This window comes from Pinus tabuliformis, chromosome 7, assembly GCF_031772625.1.
Source record: "Pinus tabuliformis cultivar Carrire ecotype Pingquan chromosome 7, CPIR1, whole genome shotgun sequence".
NCBI lineage: Eukaryota > Viridiplantae > Streptophyta > Pinopsida > Pinales > Pinaceae > Pinus > Pinus tabuliformis.
The window spans coordinates 2025039115-2025060919 of record NC_142293.1 but is presented as its reverse complement, the minus strand read 5'-3'; positions in this window follow the sequence as shown (position 1 = coordinate 2025060919).

Genomic DNA, 21805 nt, shown 5'->3' with positions numbered 1-21805 from the left:
TTCATTTGTTCTGCAATATTCAATCTTGATCACTCCTTGTTGAACCAAATCCTGCACAAATGATATTGAATAGCAATATGCTTGGTCTTCTTATGAAAAATTGGATTTTTGGTCATCTGAATAACACTTTGATTATCACACATCAACTGAGTGAGTTTCTCTTTTTGTTCATGTAGATCCTTTAGAATTCTTCTTAACCAATTTGCTTCACATGCTATCATTGTTGTTGCTTTATACTTTGCCTCTGTTGTGGAGAGAGAAAATGTAGGTTGCTTGTTAGTACTCCAAGCAACTTCTATTGAACCCATACTAAATGAATACCTTGAAGTTGATTTACTATCATCTATGTATCTAGCCCAATCTGAATTGGTATAACCAATCAACTTGAAATCTTCTGTAGACCTGTATACCAAACCATAACCAACTGTTCCACAAAAATATCTTAAAATCATCTTTTCTGCTTTTCAATGAAATTCCTTGGGTTCTACCATAAATATTGATACCATACTAACTGCAAAAGAAATATATGGTCGAGTTTTAGTTAAGTAGATCAAACTTCCAACCAATTGATGATACAAAGTAACATCAATTGAGTTAGAGTCATCATGTTTGTATAACTTCAACCCAAATTCCAAAGGAGTTGTCTCTGGATTGCAACTTAACATTCTAAATTTCTTTAGAATGTCCCAAGTGTACTTGGCTTGTGACATGAAAGTACCATATTCCTTTTGCCAAACTTCAATACCCAAGAAATAATGCAACTAACTAAGATCTGTCATCTCAAACTCAACAATCATATGTGACTTAAACCTTTGAAATAGTTTTTTACCACTCCATGTGCAGATCAAATCATCAACATATAAGAAAACTAACAGAATGTCATGTTTTGACTGAAATATATAGAGATTGGGCTCAAATAAACTTTTAACTAAGCCATAGACTTGAAAATACTTATCAATTCTTGAATACCATGCCCTTGGAATTTGCTTAAGACCATATAAGGCCTTCTTCAACTTATAAACATAATCTTCTTTTCCTGGCACTTCAAAACATTCAATTAAAGCCGTAAACTCAAGAAAATGAGAAAGCACTTTAGACTTCTCTTGCAGAAAATACACCCATGTCTTCCTAGAATAATCATCAATGAAAGTGAGAAAATATCGTGCCTTTCCAAAAGAATGTTGAAAATAACAACAAGAAATGATAAAAATAGAATCCAGAATATTCCAATTTTAATTTGTCCTTGAGTTAAAATTGTGAATTAAAATCGAATTTAGTCTCACCAGCTGCTTGGAAATAATTAATTCATTCATTATGAATTAATTAGTTGGAGAAATTCAAGTTAGAAGTCTTTTTGAAGTCATGCAACTCTTATCCCTTAAATTAAGGAGATTATCCCTTAATTAAGGAGATAAGATCGAGTTATATTTGAGTTGTAATTAGTTAACTCAGTTTACTGAGTTAAGTCTAGTTAAATTAGTTCCAAACTGTTTGAGGAACTAATGGTGAGTTGACAGTCAGTTGATGCATGCATGCACTCAACTAGTGTACTCCAGTTAACTAAAGATTCCCTCATTAGAAACTCATGCATGTCTATTCTAAGAAAGACCCAGTTGAGATTAAAGACAAGGACAATGTATTATCAGTTTCATGTGTTTTCCTATAAAGGAAACTCATGCATGCAATCAAGGGAAGGTTCCTTGAGGATTGCGCAGTTCTGACAGTGTGTTAGAGCAGTGTTACACTGGGTGAAGGAGATCATCCCAGAGGTAACTGTGCAAGGAAATAGGAGCTTGGAGGGTAGAGAGGAAGGCTTGTGAGAAGCTTTGATTGCATGTGAGCATCCAGGAGGATTGTACTGAGAGCTCACTAGCTGTGAGAGCTAAGGATTTGTATAACTCTGATGTATTTCCACCTTGTATGATAATACATATAGTGGGGTTTTTAGCTGAGGCTTTCCCCTGAGTATTTTTCATGTGTTCATGTGTATTGATTCATTCTTCTTTTGGTTATATTGTTTAGCTCTGATTCAACTCTATCTTTAAGCTTCCGCAAATTGATAGTATAAGTAGATTATAGTATTTTGCTTTAGTTATATTGCATTATCAGGTTAATCTATAGTCAGATTTTCTATAGAGATCTCAGAGGTAGATTTGTAGAGAATTTACAGAATTTCTACATGGCATCGGAGCCTATTTTATCAGAGCTGTGAACAATATACAGAGAAGAAAATTCAGAGTTTGAAGTTTGAGGTTGCAGGTGGAAATCGAATTCATATTATACTTCAATTGAGATGGGACATTATATGACTAATTTCCCATCGGAGAATTCCAAGAAGGGATCCTCGGATAGATCAGAAGGTGAGGCATTAGCCTCTCAGTTCAAAATGGACTTTACCCTCATCACATGCATGGTGTCATCGATGATGGGTTGTGTATGGTATTTGATAGTGGAGCCTCATTCCACATGATCGGTGATAAAAGTTTATTCAGTGCCTTGGAGGAGAAAGACCTCAAGATGTGCATAGAGATGGGTGATGACGAAAGGTATAGTGTTTCACGAGTGGGCATGGTTGCTTTTCAGAGGGAGCATGGAGCTCCTATCACCTTGACGGACGTGAAGTATTTGCCTGGACTAAAGAAGAATTTGGTATCGATCGTGATGTTGGAGGACAAAGGCTACAATGTTGTCTTCAGTAAGGGAAAGGTTTTCCTTAGACACATCACCACGAGACAGGTGAAACAGATTGGCTCACGAGTTAAGAACCTATATGCTCTTAAGGTTCAAGATGCATGCAAAGCCTTGACGAGCAAGGAAAATGTTAGAGACTTAGTGATTGAGAGGGAGAGTAAATTACCTCTCAACCTGGTGTCCTAGAAGAAGTCTCAAACAATTGTGGAGGAGCCACAATTGGAGAAGTGGGCAGAGGAATCACATGCAGCCATACCTGTAGGTGTGAGGTGGGGCGATGTGAATTGATAGTCCCAATAAGGCTAAAATTGAGCAGGGTCCATTGAGAGGTTTTATCTCATGGATCATACCTTGCTATGGGAGCCCAAAGTACATAGTAGCAGGAGGAATCAGTGGTATTGATGCAGTCAGAGATCAAAGTGACAGAGGCTAGAGAAGTTAGTTACTGAAGAGCGCAGAGAAGGATTGAAAGCAGTGCAGAGAGGCAGTTTCAATCGAAGCACAAAGTTTTTAGTTGACAGAGGCAATAACAGTCAGAGACTTTGATGATAGATGTATCATACTGATTCAGGTTGAATGTTTTTGTTTTTGTTTCTGGAGTTGCTGGAGCAAAAATAATAGAGAGAAGTGTTGCATGCATAAAATTCCAAAGGTTCACGATCGAGATCGAGTTGAATTCCTTTCCTGATGAGAGGGAGTGTTGAAAATAGCAACAAGAAATGATAAAAATAAAATCCAGAATATTCCAATTTTAATTTGTCCTTGAATTAAAATTGTGAGTTAAAATTGAATTTAGTCTCACCAGCTGGTTGGAAATAATTAATCAATTCATTATGGATTAATTAGTTGGAGAAATTAAAGTTAGAAGTCTTTCTGAAGTCATGCAACAGTTATCCCTTAAATTAAGGAGATTATCCCTTAATTCGGGAGAAAAGATTGAGTTATATTTGAGTTGTAATTAGTTAACTTAGTTTAATGAGTTAAGTCTAGTTAATCTAGTTCCAAATTGTTTGAGGACCTAATGGTGAGTTGACAGTCAGTTGATACATGCATGCACTCAAGTAGTGTACTCCAGTTAACTGGAGATTCCCTCATCAGAAACTCATGCATGTCTATTTTGAGAAATACCCAGTTGAGATTAAAGACAAGGATCGTGTACTATCAGTTGCATGTGTTTTCCTATAAAGGAAACTCGTGCATGCAGTTAAGGGAAGGTTCCTTGAGGATTGCGTAGTTCTGACAATGTGTTAGAGCAATGTGTGAGAGAAGTGTTACACTGGGTGAAGTAGATCATCCCAGAGGTAACTGTGCATGGAAATAGGAGGTTGGAGGGCAGAGAAGAAGGCTTGTGAGAAGCTTTGATTGCCTGTGAGCATCCAGGAGGATTGCATTGAGAGCCCGATAACTATGAGAGCTAAGGCTTTTTATAATTCTGATGTATTTCCACCTTGTATGATAATATAGATAGTGGGTTTTTTAGTTGAGGCTTTCCCCTGAGTATTTTTCATGTGTTCATGTGTATTGATTCATTCTTCTTCTGGTTATATTGTTCAGCTCTGATTCAGCTCTATCTTTAAGCTTCCGCAAATTGATAATAGAAGTAGATTATAGTATTTTTCTTTAGTTATATTGCATTATCAGGTTAATCTACAGTCATATTTTCTATAGAGATCTCAGAGGTAGATTTGTAGAGAATTTGTAGAATTTCTACATGGTATCAGAGCCTAGTTTATCTAAGCTGTGAACAGTATACGGAGAAGAGAATTCAGAGTTTGAAGTTTGGGGTTGCATGTGAAAATCGATTTCATATTATACATCAATTGAGATGGGACATTATACGACTAATTTTCCATTGGAGAAGTCCAAGAAGGGATCCTCAGATAGATCGGAGGGTGAGGCATTAGCCTCTCAGTTCGAAATGGACTTTACCCTCATTGCATGCATGGTGTCATCAATGATGGGTTGTGTCTAGTATATTGACAGTGGAGCCTCATTCCACATGACCGTTGATAAAAATTTATTTAGTGCCTTGGAGGAGAAACACCTCAAGATGCGCATAGAGATGGGTGACGACGAAAGGTATAGTGTTTCAGGAGTGGGCATGGTTTCTTTTCAGAGGGAGCATGGAGCTCCTATCACCTTGACATATGTGAAGTATGTGCCTAGACTGAAGAAGAATTTGGTATCGATCGCGATGTTGGAGGACAAAGGCTACGATGTTGTCTTCAGTAAGGGAAAGGTTTTCCTTAGACACATCACCACGAGACAGGTGAAGCAGATCGGTTCACGAGTTAAGAACCTGTATGATATTGAGGTTCAAGATGTATGCAAAGCCTTGAGGAGAAAGGCAAATGTTAGAGACTTGGTGATTAAGAGGGAGAGTAAATTACCTCTCAACCTGGTGTTCTAGAAGAAGTCTCAGACAATTGTGGAGGAGCCACAATTGGAGAAGTGGGCAGAGGGATCTCATGTAGCCATACCTCTAGGTGTGAGGTGGGGCGATGTGAAGTGATAGTCCCAAGAAGGCTGAAATTGGGAAGGGTCCATTGAGAGGTTTTATCTCATGGATCGTACCTTGCTACGGGAGCCCAAAGTACATAATAGCGGGAGGAATCAGTGGTATTGATGCAGTCAGAGATCAAAGTGATAGAGGCTAGAGCAGTCAGATACTGAAGAGTGCAGAGAAGGATTGACAACAATGCAGAAAGGCAGAGTCAGCCTGTTATCACTCAGGTTGTCCCTGAAGGTTAAGAAAGGGATACGGCCGAGGTAACCACAAACCAACTTTGGACTGCAGGTTCTAGCCTGCCTGCAGTCAGAGAGGGCTCTCTCTTATAGATTTAGCTTTGTTTGAAAGGATTTTAGGCTAGGTCTTGGGTTCAGGGGGTTCTTTGTTTTGTTTTGGTGGGAAAATTGACACTTTCAGGTAGAGAGGCAGAGTATAGTCTGAATGTTTCAAACCATTGGGCGTGGAGTCGAGGAGGGGAACTGCAGGTGCATCTCCTTAATAACAGTGAGGGAACATGGAGCAAGATAGCCGAGGTTGAAACAATTTTTAGGTTTAAAGGATGAAATGAATGCTAAAGAAGGAGAGGCAGTTAAGAATCTCTCCAACAGATTAGCAGAGAAAGTAACAGGGCGCTACCTAAGGGCAGTTAAGAATCCCTAGATAATTGGCCAACACAGGTGAATTGGGGTAAATATGAGCCAGAAGGAATTCAATATTCATAACCAATTCATTCAGAGGAAAAACATCAAAAAACAGCAGGAATTGAGCATAGAGAGTATTTAAACTAATTCTAGGCTATTCTTTTTTCCTGCTATTTAGATAATGGTAAACACATAAACAAAGATAAGAGGCACTTATTGTTTCAGGCCGCAGCACAAGAATTCCATCTTCAGTCTCCAAAAGCATTTATCAACAACAGACAGTTTGCTCTCCAAGCTTTCGGCAATCTTTGATCACAGAAAAATTCAGGTATACACAGCGAGTCTCTAGTGAAGAATTCTCAATTTACCAACCCTTAAAACTATATAGAGGGTGGTATATATAGGGCAAAACTTTCTATCTACTGTTTTTATTACATCTTGACCTAATCAGGTCATAATTAACTGACCTAACTCTACCAGAAATAAATGCATGAAATAAATCGAGCTGCGCTGGGGTGGCTGTAAACAGAAATGAATAAGTGATGTAGTCCTGGGTGCCTTGGGGCAGTGTCTTCTGAAATAAATATGCATGGGTTCCTGCTTCCTTACTGTCCTGGTGCTTTGAATGCCTTAATGGTGATTTGAGGGCAAGGATGGGCTGATGCTTATTGATTTGACTTTCTAGGGGCTTCATTAATGTGCAGGTGCTTCGAGCCCCTAAACAAATCTTTGTTGATACTCTTTGGCGTCTTTTCTTCCACTGATACTCTTTGACAAAATCTGGGCTGCTGATCTGATATGTTGCGGGTCTAATCACCAGTAAATGGCCGTTGTTCGGCCTCTGTATCCACTGGAATTGTTTTCTGCTCCTTCTGGTATGCTCTGTGAAGAACATGGGTCATTTTTGCGCCTTTTCGGGCTTCCTGGGGCCGCATGACGAGAATATTCCCTAAAGATTCCCTGAAGATTCTCCATTTCGGCCTAAAAAATCCTGCGATGAGTGCACAAATCGCTCATCAAAAATTGCCTCAGAATTGGATTCCGGGGCTCCGAAGTGCGACTTTCGCGCCTTTGCACCCAAAAAAGTGCTGATGATGTCAGCATGATGTGACATTGTACGGCGGATGACGTCAACATGACGTCAGCAAGACGACGTGGCGGGATGACGTCAGCATGACGCCATCCTGTACGGATGATGACGTGGTAGGTACGACGGCTGGGACACGTGGCAGTGACGCGGCAGGAGACCACGTAGGCAGGTGACGCGACATGTGACTGGGTGAGGGGGTGATGTGAGAGGTGACGTGGGGTGTGACGTGGGGTGTGACGTCACTGGGTAGGGCGGTAAGCGGTATTAGGGCGCACCGCTTTTTGGGGATGGTGGTTTCGGGGGATGGGGCTCCGCCATAGCCCAACGCTTGACGCGTGGCGGGAGTACGGCGGTAATACCGCCCATCTCCCGAACGCTAAATCTCGGGCGCTTTGGAGATGGGACGGCCCGCGCACCGTAGATCTGTGGGGCGAGGGATCTAACGGTTGGCGGCAGACGCGAAGTGACGGCGGGTTAGTGCGAGGTATATGCAGAGTATATTCGTTCTTTAATATTTGCGAGGGTGGGTTTAAAACTTAGGGAAACGGGTTTATGCGGGTTTTACGGGCGCGGGTTTAATATTTACACACTGAAACTTTGGGTTAGGGGTGGAATATGGGTTTTTTTTTAGCGCTGGTGAAATTTTACAAGGAAAAAAGGTGAAAACATGGGTTTTTTGGGGGTTTTTAGGGTTAGGGAAGAGGTTACTAGCTGACCAGATGTCAGACTAGCTCCTTAATGACGCGGATGGGCTAAAGACAACCCCGGATGGACTGTGATTTCCCAGACTTAGTAGAATTATGGCTATAATGCCAGGGAGGGGATATTTACATAGGGGAGTTTTATATACATGATTTTAACAGGGGAAGTGGAAAACTGATAGGGAGTTATATAATAAAGTTAATAGTTAATATGGAGATGAAAAGAGGGCGCTAAGGTGTGAGACCTTATGCCATTTTGGGGAAAAGAAGGCTCACAGATGATGAGTGAGCAGTCCTTGAGTGAAGCAGATCCTCACCAAGGCGAATGTCATGGAAATGATGAAACTGAGAGGCTCAAGCAGATCTTGACCTCTTGGGGGATGTTAGTAAGTGACTTGGGGGAAATGAGGAGAGGGGAGGTTAGTGAATTCCAGCTCGAGTACCTCCTTTGAATGCAAGATTGCTTGATAACTGTGATCTGAAAAGATAAGACATTGTGAGATACAAAATTGATCATCAGTCATCACTCTGCCACCGAACAGCTACCTACCCAGCCTATTGTCCTAACATTTTTTCTTCTTTTTGTTTTGGGTGCACTTAGACTTGCAGACCCAGATTCACAAATTTTTCTTTTGAATTTTCCTATCTAGATCTGCACTTATTTCTGCCAGGGCCCAGAGTAAACAGTTGGGTCCCTTTGATTCTCTGCCTATCTACAAATCTGCCAAGATTAAACTGTTTGGACAGATGTATTCTCTATATTCTAAAGTAGGAAATTGAAACCTAGGGAGACCAAGATTAGACTGTTTGGACCTCCCTTAAATGAAAACTCTCCAAAACTGGGACAACTCAACAAAATGGAATCTCAGCAGTGCATTTGGATCAGCACACTCTCATGGTTTCTTCTTTGGTCTCTTCTGGAAATATGGAACACTGCAGCTTTGCAAAGTATGACATATTTGGCATGTAAAAATGTCAATAATGAAAAATGAAACCCTGTTGTAACAGGAGGCTAACACAGCCGAAGCGCAAAGTTTTCAGTTGACAGAGGCAATAGCAGTTAGAGATTTTGATGACAAATGCATCATACTGATTCAGGTTGGATGTTTTTTTGTTTTGGTTTTTGGAGTTGTTGGAGCAACAACACTAGACAGAAGTGTTGCATGCATAACATTCCAAATGTTCACGATCGGGATCGAGTTGAATTCCTTTCTTGTTGAGAGGAAGTGTTGAAAATAGCAAAAAGAAATGATAAAAATAGAATCCAGAATATTCCAATTTTAATTTGTCCTTGAATTAAAATCGAATTTAGTCTCACCAGCTGCTTGGAAATAATTAATTAATTCATTATGGATTAATTAGTTGGAGAAATTCAAGTTAGAAGTCTTTCTGAAGTCATGCAATAATTATCCCTTAAATTAAGGAGATTATCCCTTAATTAAGGAGATAAGATCGCATTATATTTCAGTTGTAATTAGTTAACTCAGTTTATTGAGTTAAGTCTAATTAAATTAGTTCCAAACTGTTTGAGGAACTAAAGGTGAGTTTATAGTTAGTTGATGCATGCATGCGCTCAACTAGTGTACTCCAGTTAACTGAAGATTCCCTCATCAAAAACTCATGCATGTCTATTATGAGAAAGACCCAGTTGAGATTAAAGACAAGGACAATGTACTATCAGTTGCATGTGTTTTCTTATAAAGGAACTCATGCATGCAGTCAAGGGAAGGTTCCTTGAGGATTGCGCAGTTCTGACAGTGTGTTAGAGCAGTGTGTGAGAGTAGTGTTACACTGGGTGGAGGAGATCATCCAACATGTAAATGCGCAAGGAAATAGGAGCTTGGAGGGCAGAGAGGAAGGCTTGTGAGAAGCTTTGATTGCATGTGAGCATCCAGGAGGATTGTACTGAGAGCTCGCTAGCTGTGAGAGCTAAGGCTTTGTATAATTCTGATGTATTTCCACCTTGTATGATAATATAGATAGTGGGGTTTTTAGCTGAGGCTTTCCCCTGAGTATTTTTCATGTGTTCATGTGTATTGATTCATTCTTCTTCTGGTTATATTGTTTAGCTCTAATTCAACTCTATTCTTAAGCTTCTGCAAATTTATAGTAGAAGTAGATTGTATTATTTTGCTTTAATTATATTGCATTATCAGGTTAATCTATAGTCAGATTTTCTACAGAGATCTCAGAAGTAGATTTGTAGAGAATTTGCAGAATTTCTACAAAGACAATATCCATTGGACCACACAAATCTGAATGCACTAACGATACACATTCTCTAGCCTTCCATGTTCTATCTGAGAAACTTTCCATGTGTTGTTTCCCAAAAATACACCCTTCACATACTTCATCATCCAACTTAATATAAGGAAGACCATTCACCATGTTTTTCTTTTTCAGCAACACCAAACTCTGAAAATTTAGATGTCCCATTCTATAATTCCAAAGCTTACTATTTGCTTCTTTTGTTTTTTTGAAACTCTGTGTATTACTTGAATCAAAGGAGATCTTGAAAATTCTATCTTCAATCATTTCACCTCTTTCTACAACTACATTTTGCTTCAACTTATCCATGATTAAGCATTCTTTATTATCAAACACTAACCTTTAGTTTTTCTCCATCATTTGTCCTACAAAAAGTAGGTTCTTTTTCAATGTTGGTGTTAAATTGTTCTTACCATGCAATGCTGGTATTGCAATTGTGCCTTTCCCTTTCACTTCAGAAACACCATCATCACCAAATATGACTTTTCCAGATTAATTTTCATTAATTTTGGTAACAACTCCTCTTGAGATTTCATATGAGTTGAACATCTCGAATCAATATACCATGCTTCATTTCTTCACTATGTGCCATCAAACTTGAGATTAGGGAAAATTTTAAAGATGGAAAATTATCTTGAAGTTTAAATACATTGGCGAATCTCACTAGTCCCTAATATGTGAACTATAAAATGTTTATCGATGTATTTGTAAAATTATTCAAATTTATAATGATTTTATATATACTCTCTATATAATGTTTCCTATTTTTAAGGTTAAATAATTTTGTATTGTAAAAATTAGGCGAATCATTTTTATAAAAAATGGAAATTGGCGAATCTTTTTTTTGGAAAAATCATGGAAAATTAGCCCACCTACGAATATTAGCCCATAAAATTTTCCATGATTGAGATGAATAACTTCTCATTCCTAGTTTATTCAACTACTGTATTAGCACCTTTTCACTCCATATCTCACATTTTTGCATAACAATCTCTTTCAAGATGGCCAAATTTTTGGCAATAATAACAATGTGGTCCTCCACCTCTTCCTCCATTTATGCCTCCATCTCTTACTTGTTCTCTTGCTCAAGATCCGTCTCTGGCTCTTCCTCTAAACTGACTAGGATTCATTCCTCTACCTCTCAAAGGTGATGAATTTCCTTGTGAACTTTGTTGATTTCTGTTTTGATTACGATTATGATATTGACCACTACTCCTTCCTCTTCCTCTATTATTTGCAGAAAAGTCATGTTCTACTTGCTCAGACAGTTGATTCTCTTCAATAGTTAACATAATCCACTTAATTCATCATTTTTCATGGTATTTATATCTTTGGAGACCATAATATTGGTGGTGATCATCTGAAATTTGGGAAGAACACTTCTTAAAATCTTCTCAATTGGCCTTCATTCTAGAACATCTTAACCTAATGACCTCATATGATTAACAAGATCTTGAATTTTTGTGATGTAATTATGAATGGATTCATTACTTTGCATATGGTAATTTTCAAAATTCCTCCTTAATGTTTGCAATTTAGCTACAACAACACCTTCATATGTGTTCTTTAAGATATCCCACACTTCTTTAGATGATATTGCACCACTGATTCTTGGAAATATAGATTCTTCAAAAGTGCTTCCTATAAGTGAAAGTGCTTCATTATCTTTCTTAATAAGATCCTTAAGAGATTTCTTTTCACCATCACTTAATGCTTTGAATTCATCAGGAGAAGGCATAGGGTATCCATCAATTACAAATTCCCATAAATCTTTGGTAATGAATATAGGTTGTATGCATTTTCTCCAGTAAAAATAATTTGTGCCAACAAGTTTAGGTAATACAATATTGCTTATTGTAATGAGCAGAGTAAGAGAGAATTAGAGAAATAGAAAGAGAAAGTGCTCAATGAACACAATGATAGCAATGTGTCCCACTTCGACCCAGGACAAGAACCAATGTCCCAAAAAAATTGGGACTCAACCACCACCACAAAATATTTGTTTATTAATATTTGAGTACAATGAAGAGCTAAGAAGTTTAAAGATTAAACTAGACTCTGTTATGAAACCAACTCACAAAAAGATAGAAAAGAGAGATAGACGCCTTAGAATTCAGCCTCTTTGAGGGGGCAACCTCCTTTAAATTACAAAGATGAACAATTCTTGGATGATACAAATGAAAAGACCTCCTTTCTATATAGAAGTCTAAGGGGTCATAATATAATCAGAGTCGACATAACAATAATAATGTAAGGGCACAAAAATAAAAATAGTGGGCTTCTATGGGGCACAATAATAACAATATGGGTACTACATGGGCACAAAAATATAATAAGAGGGTTTTACTAATAACAATAAGGGGTTACACTAGTAGTATAGGGACCTAACATGCCCCTCTCCTTCAAAAAGTGTTGTCCTCAACGCTTGAGTAGTTCTTGATGATTTTGTATAAAATTCTTGTCCTCCCATGTGGAATCTTCAGTGGGTAAGTTCTTCCACTTGTTGAGATTCTCTGAAATTGATCGATTTCGTAGCTATCATGTTCTTGTTTCTGTGACTACTCCAGGTTCCAATATGATTTGTGCTTCCTCGTCAAGTTCTGACAATATTGTTTGAACTGGGATCTTCTGCAAATTTTGAATGAGTTCCCATCATGCTTTGTCATTCTTCCATTCATCCCTTGCTTTGTTTATCGAATTTGGTTGGATAATTATATCAACCTATAGTATTTTTGCAACCATACATTCAATTTCACTCCTTTGGGCATATGGGTATCTGTAAGGCATGATGTTTGGAGGAACACTTCCTGGAATAAAATGAATAGCATTGTCATGATCACAAATAGCTGGGAGGCCTTTGGGAGTCTTAAATACCTTGGAATGATTGTCCAAGGCTTTTTGGAGATCTAGAGAAATAGGTGATTTCGATGTGGGAACCTCTAGCGAACATAATTGTGTAATTACGCCTCATTGTTCTTTCTTTAGAAGCTTTGTCATTTCGTTAGAGCCGATTATCTTTCCCTTTTTTCCTGTGCTACCCCTTAATTCAACTTCCTTTCCTTCCAAAGAAAATTTCATGAAATGTTCTTGAAAATTAAACCCAAGGATTGTAGCCATTGGACTCATAGTACAACATCAACACCACCCATTGGAATGGAAAGCATTGGGCTATTCAATACATATTCTCCCATGGATAGCTTCATATTATGGCACTTTCCAGAGAAATTTATGGTTCCTCCACTTGAAACCATCACTCGGCACTCTGGTGTTGGATATACGAAGCAATTCAATTCCTTGGCAATCTTACAATGAATAAAATTATGGGTACTACCTGAATCAATCAACACTATTACATTTTTCTTCTTGATATTCCCTTCTATCTTGAGAGTTTGAGGAGTGGTAATTCTTGTTAATGCATTACAAGATATGGTTAGATTCATTTCATCTTTCTCTGGGATTGGTTCCTGGTGTATGTCCTCTTCTTTCGACGTTTCTTCCTTTTCTTGATCCTCTTCCCCATCCATGTAAATTAATTTCTTCTTAGCACACTTATGCCCTTTAGTGTATTTTCTATCACAATTGTAACAAAACCCTTTTGCTATTTTTTCTTCCAATTGTTTTGGAGTCAAACTTTTAGGTGGTGAATGCATAAGAGAAACAACAGTTCTATCTTTATAGTTATGAGTGGTAGGCTTCCTTGTTGCCATAATTTTTCTTTCAATTTTTCTTGCCAACCTGCATGCCTTCTCCAATGAATCAGGTTCCCAAAGGTGGACCTCATGTTGGATGTTATCATTTAAATTCCCTATGAATAATTCAATCCTATGCTTCTCTGGAATATCATTTACCCTTATATTCAATTTTTGGAAGTCCTCAATGTGCTCTGCCAATGAACCCTTTTGTTTGAGATTTACCATTTGGCTAAAGAAGGTGTTGCTCTTTGTATCCTCATAATGTGCTATCATTTCCTCCATGGAAATTGACCAGGTGACAAGTTGTTTACGAGAACAAATACCTCTATACCATACAAATTGATTCGGTTCTAAATATAAATATGCAATATGTACCTTTGTGTGTTTTTCACATTATGTAGATCAAAATATTTCTCCATCTGTAGTATCCATGTTACGGGATCCTTGCCATCAAACTTCCTCATATCTACCTTTGGAATATGTTGGGTCTTCAATCCAATGTTATATTCTATGAAATCATGATTAACATTACTTTTGTTCTCATCATGAGTTTCCTCTACTACCTTTTCACCATTAGGAGGCCTTTCTTGTAGCAGCTTTGTCCCACCTTCCTTCAAACCTTCCATGTCTTTCTTCAAATATTCCCTGCATTTCTTCCAATATGCTTTCATATCATCGATATCAGCTTCCATGGAATAGATAAAACTATTTATCTTAGCTTCAATCACATTCTTCAAATCATCCATCCAATTTTGATTACTAGGTGTTTCTATTTTCTTGATTCGAGTCATTCTTTTTCGTGCTTTTAGGACCTCGATCTTGAATTTGTTGTATCTCTGAAACTGTGGATCTCCAAGGTCTAAAATTGCATCCTGTAGAAGCCCTCTGAGTCCTCTTTCTAACCCCGCAAGTCTGATCAAGATTGGATTCCGCAAGGAATAGTTATGTCAAATCTCCCACGATGACCTAATTATAGACTAGTTCAGTAGAGCGAACTTGTATGAAGTGCCACGTGTAATTTTTTCAACCTTAGTACCTGAAACTGATACACAAAAAACTACAGTTCGTCCTCTTTATGAAAATTCTTATGAAATTTCAATTTGATGCTCAAAGAGAAAGTTATGACAATTTTCCCAAGGTCACCTATTTAGGATAGAAGTCTAAGGGGTCATAATACAATCAGAGCCGACATAACAATAATAATGTATGTGCACAACAATAACAATAGTGGGCTTCTATGGGGCACAATAATAACAATATGGGTACTACATGGGCACAACAATATAATAAGGGGGTTGTATTAATAACAATAAGGGGTTACACTAGTAGTATAGGGACCTAATAGACTCCTTCAAAACTTCATCTCTTAATACATTTCATTAGTGAGTATAAGATGATGCAAAAAAATCGCACTTACAATTCACTCTCAAATTTCAACTCTATTACAAATCCTTCCCTTTTTAATAAATGTACCAAAACAAAAAATATCCTTTGAAAGAGTTTAGAAAAGTACTCTCAATTTCAAAAACAACCTCAAAATACAAACTTCATTTAAAAAAAATAATTAATCCCCTCTCATACTTTGAGCATGTTCTCCATTCATTCGCTATCCTTAAAATTCTCAATAAAAGACAAACGTACATTTTCCATGAGAAAATTATATATATATATATATCTATATATATATATATATATATATATATATATATATATATATATATATATATATATGCTTTTACTCCCATGCACTAATTCTCCCTCATGCAATATGAAATAAAAATTCATTTGGCTTTCCCTTATGCCAAAAAATTATTTGTCTAGTTTGTCTTTTATAAATCCTTCAAGAAACTTTTAACTATTGACGTATATTCCAACATTCCAATGTTCCATTTGAAATTTATTCATTCCACCTCACATGAATGGAATAAGACTAGAGCACGTTTTGTAAGCATAATCTCCCCACAACCTATTTACAAATTCGCAGATCCATTTCACTCCTCAAGTCACAACGACTCAACACTTCAGGCTAGCTCTTATTTACATGTAGACTTCTCAAGCACACAACTCCTCTTTGTAGGCAAACATTTCAAGCACACAATTCTTCTTTGCAGGAAAGCTTTCCAGGCAAACAAATCCTATATATAATTTATTTATGAAACCACACACAACAATCCACAACATCTATCACATGTATCACACCACAACATACACAACTCCATGATGTCCCACGTTTGAGTGGCTCTGATACCAAATGAAAGAAAGCACAACTTAGTAAAAAATAATTTACAGAGCATAAAATATTTAGCAATGATGCAAACAACTCTCACACACCAACTCAAATCAAATTTCATTAACATAAGCGTATATTTATACATGAGGAGAGGTCTCGAGACTTTTTCATCTCCAAAAATTTCTCAATCAATAACTCCACAAATCACTCCATAATTCTCTCAATCAATTAGTCCACAAATCTCTCACACATAATAACAACTTTACAATAACACTAACAATTAAAAAATAGATCATTATTCCAACAACCTCAGTAGATTTACACAAGTTGATGATGAGCTTGGAGGGGTTGGTGTCAATGTTTCAGAAGATGACATGGTGAGCTTAGCTCTTCCAGGCCTTCCCAAAAGTTGGCATAGCTACCTAGAATCAGTGAATGGGAGGGAGGAATTACCGAATTGGAAATGCTTGTGGTCTAATTTGGCACACGAAGAGATTAGGTGGAATACGAGAGATGGAACCTCATTCAAGAGCGAGGATGAAGAACAATTTGCATTGGTTGGAAACGGAAAGAAGGGAAAAGGGAAGAAATCTCAAACCAAAACATGTTGGGTGTGGAGCCTGATTATCTTCTTTATTCAGAGGTAATACCGCATTGGACCCCAGTTTGTAATGGGGTGGAAATTCCACCAGGGGGGGCAGCGATGATTTTATGAGCCCCCCCTGGCAGGGCCCCCGAAGCTAAAAATAGATGTAAAATTGCCTTGTAAAATATTTTAATTTCATAGTCAATCTGAGTCGTTTATTAGGCAGATGATCTGATGGTAGAAGTGTTAGAAAAAATATTATATATGACAGAGAAATGCAAGACATATAATATGCGGAAAAACACAAACACATAAAAACAGAGAGACATAGATATATGTGGTTCACCTAGTTTGGGCTACGTCCACCCTGAACAGCCAGTCCTTCCTTTCTATTATCCAACAAAATGAAGAGACACAACCTACAATAGATCCACTGTAATATCCTCCATTTTATCTCACAGTCACCTATCTATTTCTCGCTCTGAGAATACACATATATATTGCATAGCCTCAATAAAATACCCTCATACAAAGAGAGGGGTTGCCTTCTAGGGAAAAAACCCTAAACTAAACATAAATTCTATCGTCAGATGATCCACCTAATGAATGTCCCAGATTGACTAGAAATTACTATACTTTTACAAGGAAATTTTACATATGTTTTTGGCTTCGGGAGTGCTGCCCCCGAAACCCCTGCCGGGGGACTGTTGCCCGCCCCCGAACCCCCATGGGGGGGACAAGCTTCCCCTGCACCCCCCCGCATGGAGGGGTGTACAATCTTCCTGGGGTATACATCCAACTGAAATGAAGACCTCTAAATTAGGATGATAATCATGCTCCACACCCAACAAGAAGTTATGTTTAATTTAGGGTTTTTTTTTCCCTATAAGGCAACCCCTCGCTATATATGAGGGAATTGTATTGCGGCTATGTAGATGTGTATTCTGAGCGACAAAAGAGAGAGGAGATTGTGTGAGAGTGAAGAAGAAATTACAGTGGATTTGTTATAGGTTGTATCTCTTCATTTTGCTTGATAATATAAAGGAAGGTTTGGTTGTTTCTCTATGGACGTAGCCCAAATTGGGTGAACCATGTATATCTGTGTTTCTCTTGTTTTATGCATTTTCTGTGTTTATATTTCTACAATATTTTATGTGTTCTATTTCTCTGTATTATATAATTTTCTAAAAAACTAGAATTCAACCAAGGGGGTGTTGTAATTATCGAAGACAATTCCTAGCTGTGGGGGAATCAGTGCATGAGACATCTTAAGACTGAAGGAAATTGTTAAAATTAGTGGTTGGAGCTACATGCTATGAATTCTATAGTTAATTACCTAATTCAATAAACCTAACCTTAGAACCAGAATGACCAGAAACAATGAGTGTTGCAGAGGCCTTAGATTAAAGATGTGGTGTAGAAGAAAGCAAATGAGATAGGATTTCAACATAGGCAATTAAGAATCTGGGCCTCAATCCTGTAGAGAGAATAGTGAACAAAGAAGGAAATTATGAATGAATTTTTTGGAACATGGAGCGCTCATTAAGGGTTTCAAACTTAAAGCACATGAGTACAAAAAGTAAATTCATGAGTTTAAATTGGAACAACCTATTGCATCATACATCATTCCAAAGAGGAAAAACAAACATGGAATCACACAGATTGAAAAGTAAACAATGCTTGCAACCATACCCACTGTTGGAATCAAACTGACTTTTATTACTGATTTCATGAGATGTTTTACATTACAATGTCTTCATGAAAAAACCCCAGATTCCCCAAGACTCTGAACCCCCACAAAAAATCATTTTCAGGATTTTATTTCCCCGAGCCATCCTAGCAGACTAACTATCGAAACTGAATTAGTTTCAAGACCAAATTTTGACTTAGTTACAAAAATGGTTTTTAAATAGTTATAAAACTATTTATTAAAACTAAGAAAATATTTTTAAAACAAAATTACAAATATGTATATCTATCTATATATATATATATATATATATATATATATATATAGATATATATATATAGATATATATATAGATTTTATTTTTATTTTTATTTTTATTTTTTTTGTGGTTCACAGACATTGGGTGGCCGTTACGCCAACCCCGAAGGGAATCAAGCCCATCGTCCAAACTAGCAGGGCCTAACCCCAAGGGCATCGAGGAGAATTGACCCTGTGACCTCTTGATCTGCGAGGTACTTAACAACGGGGACTCGACTAGTTGAGCTAAAACTTGGGGCTATATATATATATATATATATATAATTTTAAAACACAACCCGATTATTTGTCATAAGAAGGTATATGCATTTGGATCCTTTAATGTTCGAAACACGTCAAAGGCATGGGAACCTAGTTCCTTGTCAATGCTTTGTGGAGGTGCATTGGGGAACATATGTCGAGGTGGGTCCCGGATGATAGTTTCCACATATATGCTAACAAAATCACACACGACACCTTGAAAATCAAAAACCTCTTACGAGATCACTTTTGGTTGTCTCCGACATAAGGACTAAGTGATGTCGAGTTGAATATAGACTGTTGGTTGTTGGATAAGTGATTTGGGAAAAATCAGCCCTCGATAGCACATGAATCATTAAATTCCATTGGGGTATGTGTCATCGGTCACCATCGGATTAGGGCATGAGAGTTTTGGACCATTGATGTCATAAATAACTCCAAAGGTATATCTTCTTCTTTTATTGACTAGTTTCAACGAGGATTTCCTTTTCCATTTTCTGGTGTCATTTCCACCTCTGCGCCCACAACATTCGAGTGCCCTTTAATTTCATCCACATAACACATTCATAACTAATTATAAGAATATTCTAAAACATATGTTTGACGAACACAAACACAGAGTCGATTTTAGTTGTGCAATACAATTATAAAACTATTTCCATCCCAGGTGCCAACATTACTATCTATATTTTAGAAATGAAATTCTTGACTTACACCATGTTCACAACATCACAACCATTTCTTTGCTTTAGTTATATGAGACACATCAAGGAGGAACAATCCCACACAACCATCAAGAGAACCAAGATATAAAATGAAATAATTTTAGTAACAAACTATCTCCGTTAGCCATGGCTAGCACCTACATGATGATGCTTTTGATATGAACCACCTGGTCGTCTAGAACATTCCCATCCTCCCCGACCACTTGGCATTATATTTTATATATTTGAATTTGTTGGAGACAATTAATTGGTTGTGCTGCATCAATGGATAAATCCTCTTTCTCTTGCTCATTATATTCGAGAACGAGTCTCTTGATGTCCTATTTCTCTTCAAGTTCAACCATAGAATCTATAGTGTCACTGTAGAAAGAAAGTTCCTTCACCACACTAACCATTTGTCAATTTTTTTCAGGATTTTTTATTCTGGCAAAGATTACCTTCATATGTTGTAAAAAACCTGATTCAACTCCCAACTAGGGAACACCACATCGATCGGCTAAATTGTGACACACGTGCTGACTGCGGAAAAACTGTTTCTCATAGGCTAATGCATCTCAAATACTTTTGTTTGAAATAATATCCTCTTGACTGCAATTTACAATCCCTATAAACCCAAGTCTAAGGGGAGAAACATTTCTGAGAAGGAGGTTAGGAGCATCAGTTCCCCTATCCATAATGTCGAGCTTTGTTATTACACCAATGGTTCAAGATCCATTAGGGTAAGCCATTATTACCATTGAAGGGCATCTAAATTTGGAAAATTAGAGTTTGCAGGAAAAACAACTAGCATGATTCATTTCTTGTGCTTAATGTATGATAGAATCATTGTTCTGATTCTAGTTTCTATATGTGAAGATTGATCACTCACTAGAACCCTTGTTATCCCAGGTAATTTGAACAATGTTATAATGAAAAGACTTGGAGAAAATATTTTTAACCTGATTTCTTATCAGACACACCCATGTTTAACTCCACTTCTTTCTCTGTCTCAGCATGAATTTCCCTTCGAATGACGCTGGAATCGAAAAATCGCTTTCCACTGAGACACAAAAACTCCCCCCACCCAACAGTTTTTGACAATGAGTCATTCTCCCTATGAGCAAGTTGAATGAGCTGTAGAACCAAAGGCCTTCGAATAGAAATGTCAGCTCCTCTAGGGAGAAAATCTCGGCCAACAAGATCCTCTAGGACATTGGATTTTGCACTGCTCTAGTTTCCCACCACGACCCCCTGAGGCAAATAAATTGTGGAGGCAGTGCCAAGTTGGGAAAATATGTCTTGCAATCTGTTGATGATGGGAATAATGGATTTCCCTAAAAATTCTAAAGGAGGCAATATATTTAAATTTGGATTGCCATCAATAAGGGTATTGTCATGATCTTGCTTCGACATTCGGGAAAATTCTCCTTCGCTTAGCTTTTTGCTTTGAAACTTTGCTCTACTCAATTTTTTTACTTTCAATTTCTTGTAGTAGCTCTTTTCAGTCATTATATTACTGCTAGAAGTAACAAATGGTTGTGCACAACATTCATCTTGTGGATAAAAAATTTATATCTGCAAATATGACCTTGCTGGTAGGATAGAGAAACCCTAAGAGTGGAATTCATGCAGAATTTAACACAAACCCTCTTAAGGATTTCCCCACTATTTGAATGGATGCATTTCTCCGTTAGAGTACAAATTGAGTCCTAGAGAAACAACATGAATAGTATATTCCTCGCTTCTTAGTCAAAATTTAAATTCTGAATGTGGAAAAATTGGGCTATAATAGGGGGCAAGAAGAAATACTTGTTCAAAATAGAATGCTTCAATTTTCATGAATTCATGCACTATGCTACAAAGTTTCGACACAAAATTCTAGCAAGAAGAACTCAGGAGGAGCAACAGATGAAGCTTTGGCTTCACAGTTTGAGCTAGACTTCACCCTTATCACATGCAAGGATAACAATGTGATGGGGAGTGTGTGGTACTTGGACTTAGGTTCCTCATTCCACATGATAGGGTGTAGAGAGTTTTTCAGTGACCTGGAGGAGAAAGATCTCTAGATGCATATTGAGCTTGGGGATGACGGAAGGTATAGTGCTACCGGGATTGGTACAATAACCTTTTAGAGGGAGTCGACCTCTTAGAGGGAGTCGAGATCTCCTCTTTGTCTCAAGGATGTCATGTTTGTTCTAGGGCTAAAGAATAGTCTCATCTTTGTAGAAATTTTGGAAGATCGTGGTTATGATGTGATCTTTAGCAAAGGGAAAGAATTCTTGAGACACATAGCCACTGGACAGGTGAAGCAGATAAAGGTTCGAGTGAATAACCTGTACAAGTTGTATGTGGAATATTGTGTTGCATTAAGCAGGTAGGTAGAGAAAGTGTAGAGCCACGATGTCAGTGAACTTTGGCACAGGAGATTGGGCCATTTGCATCATG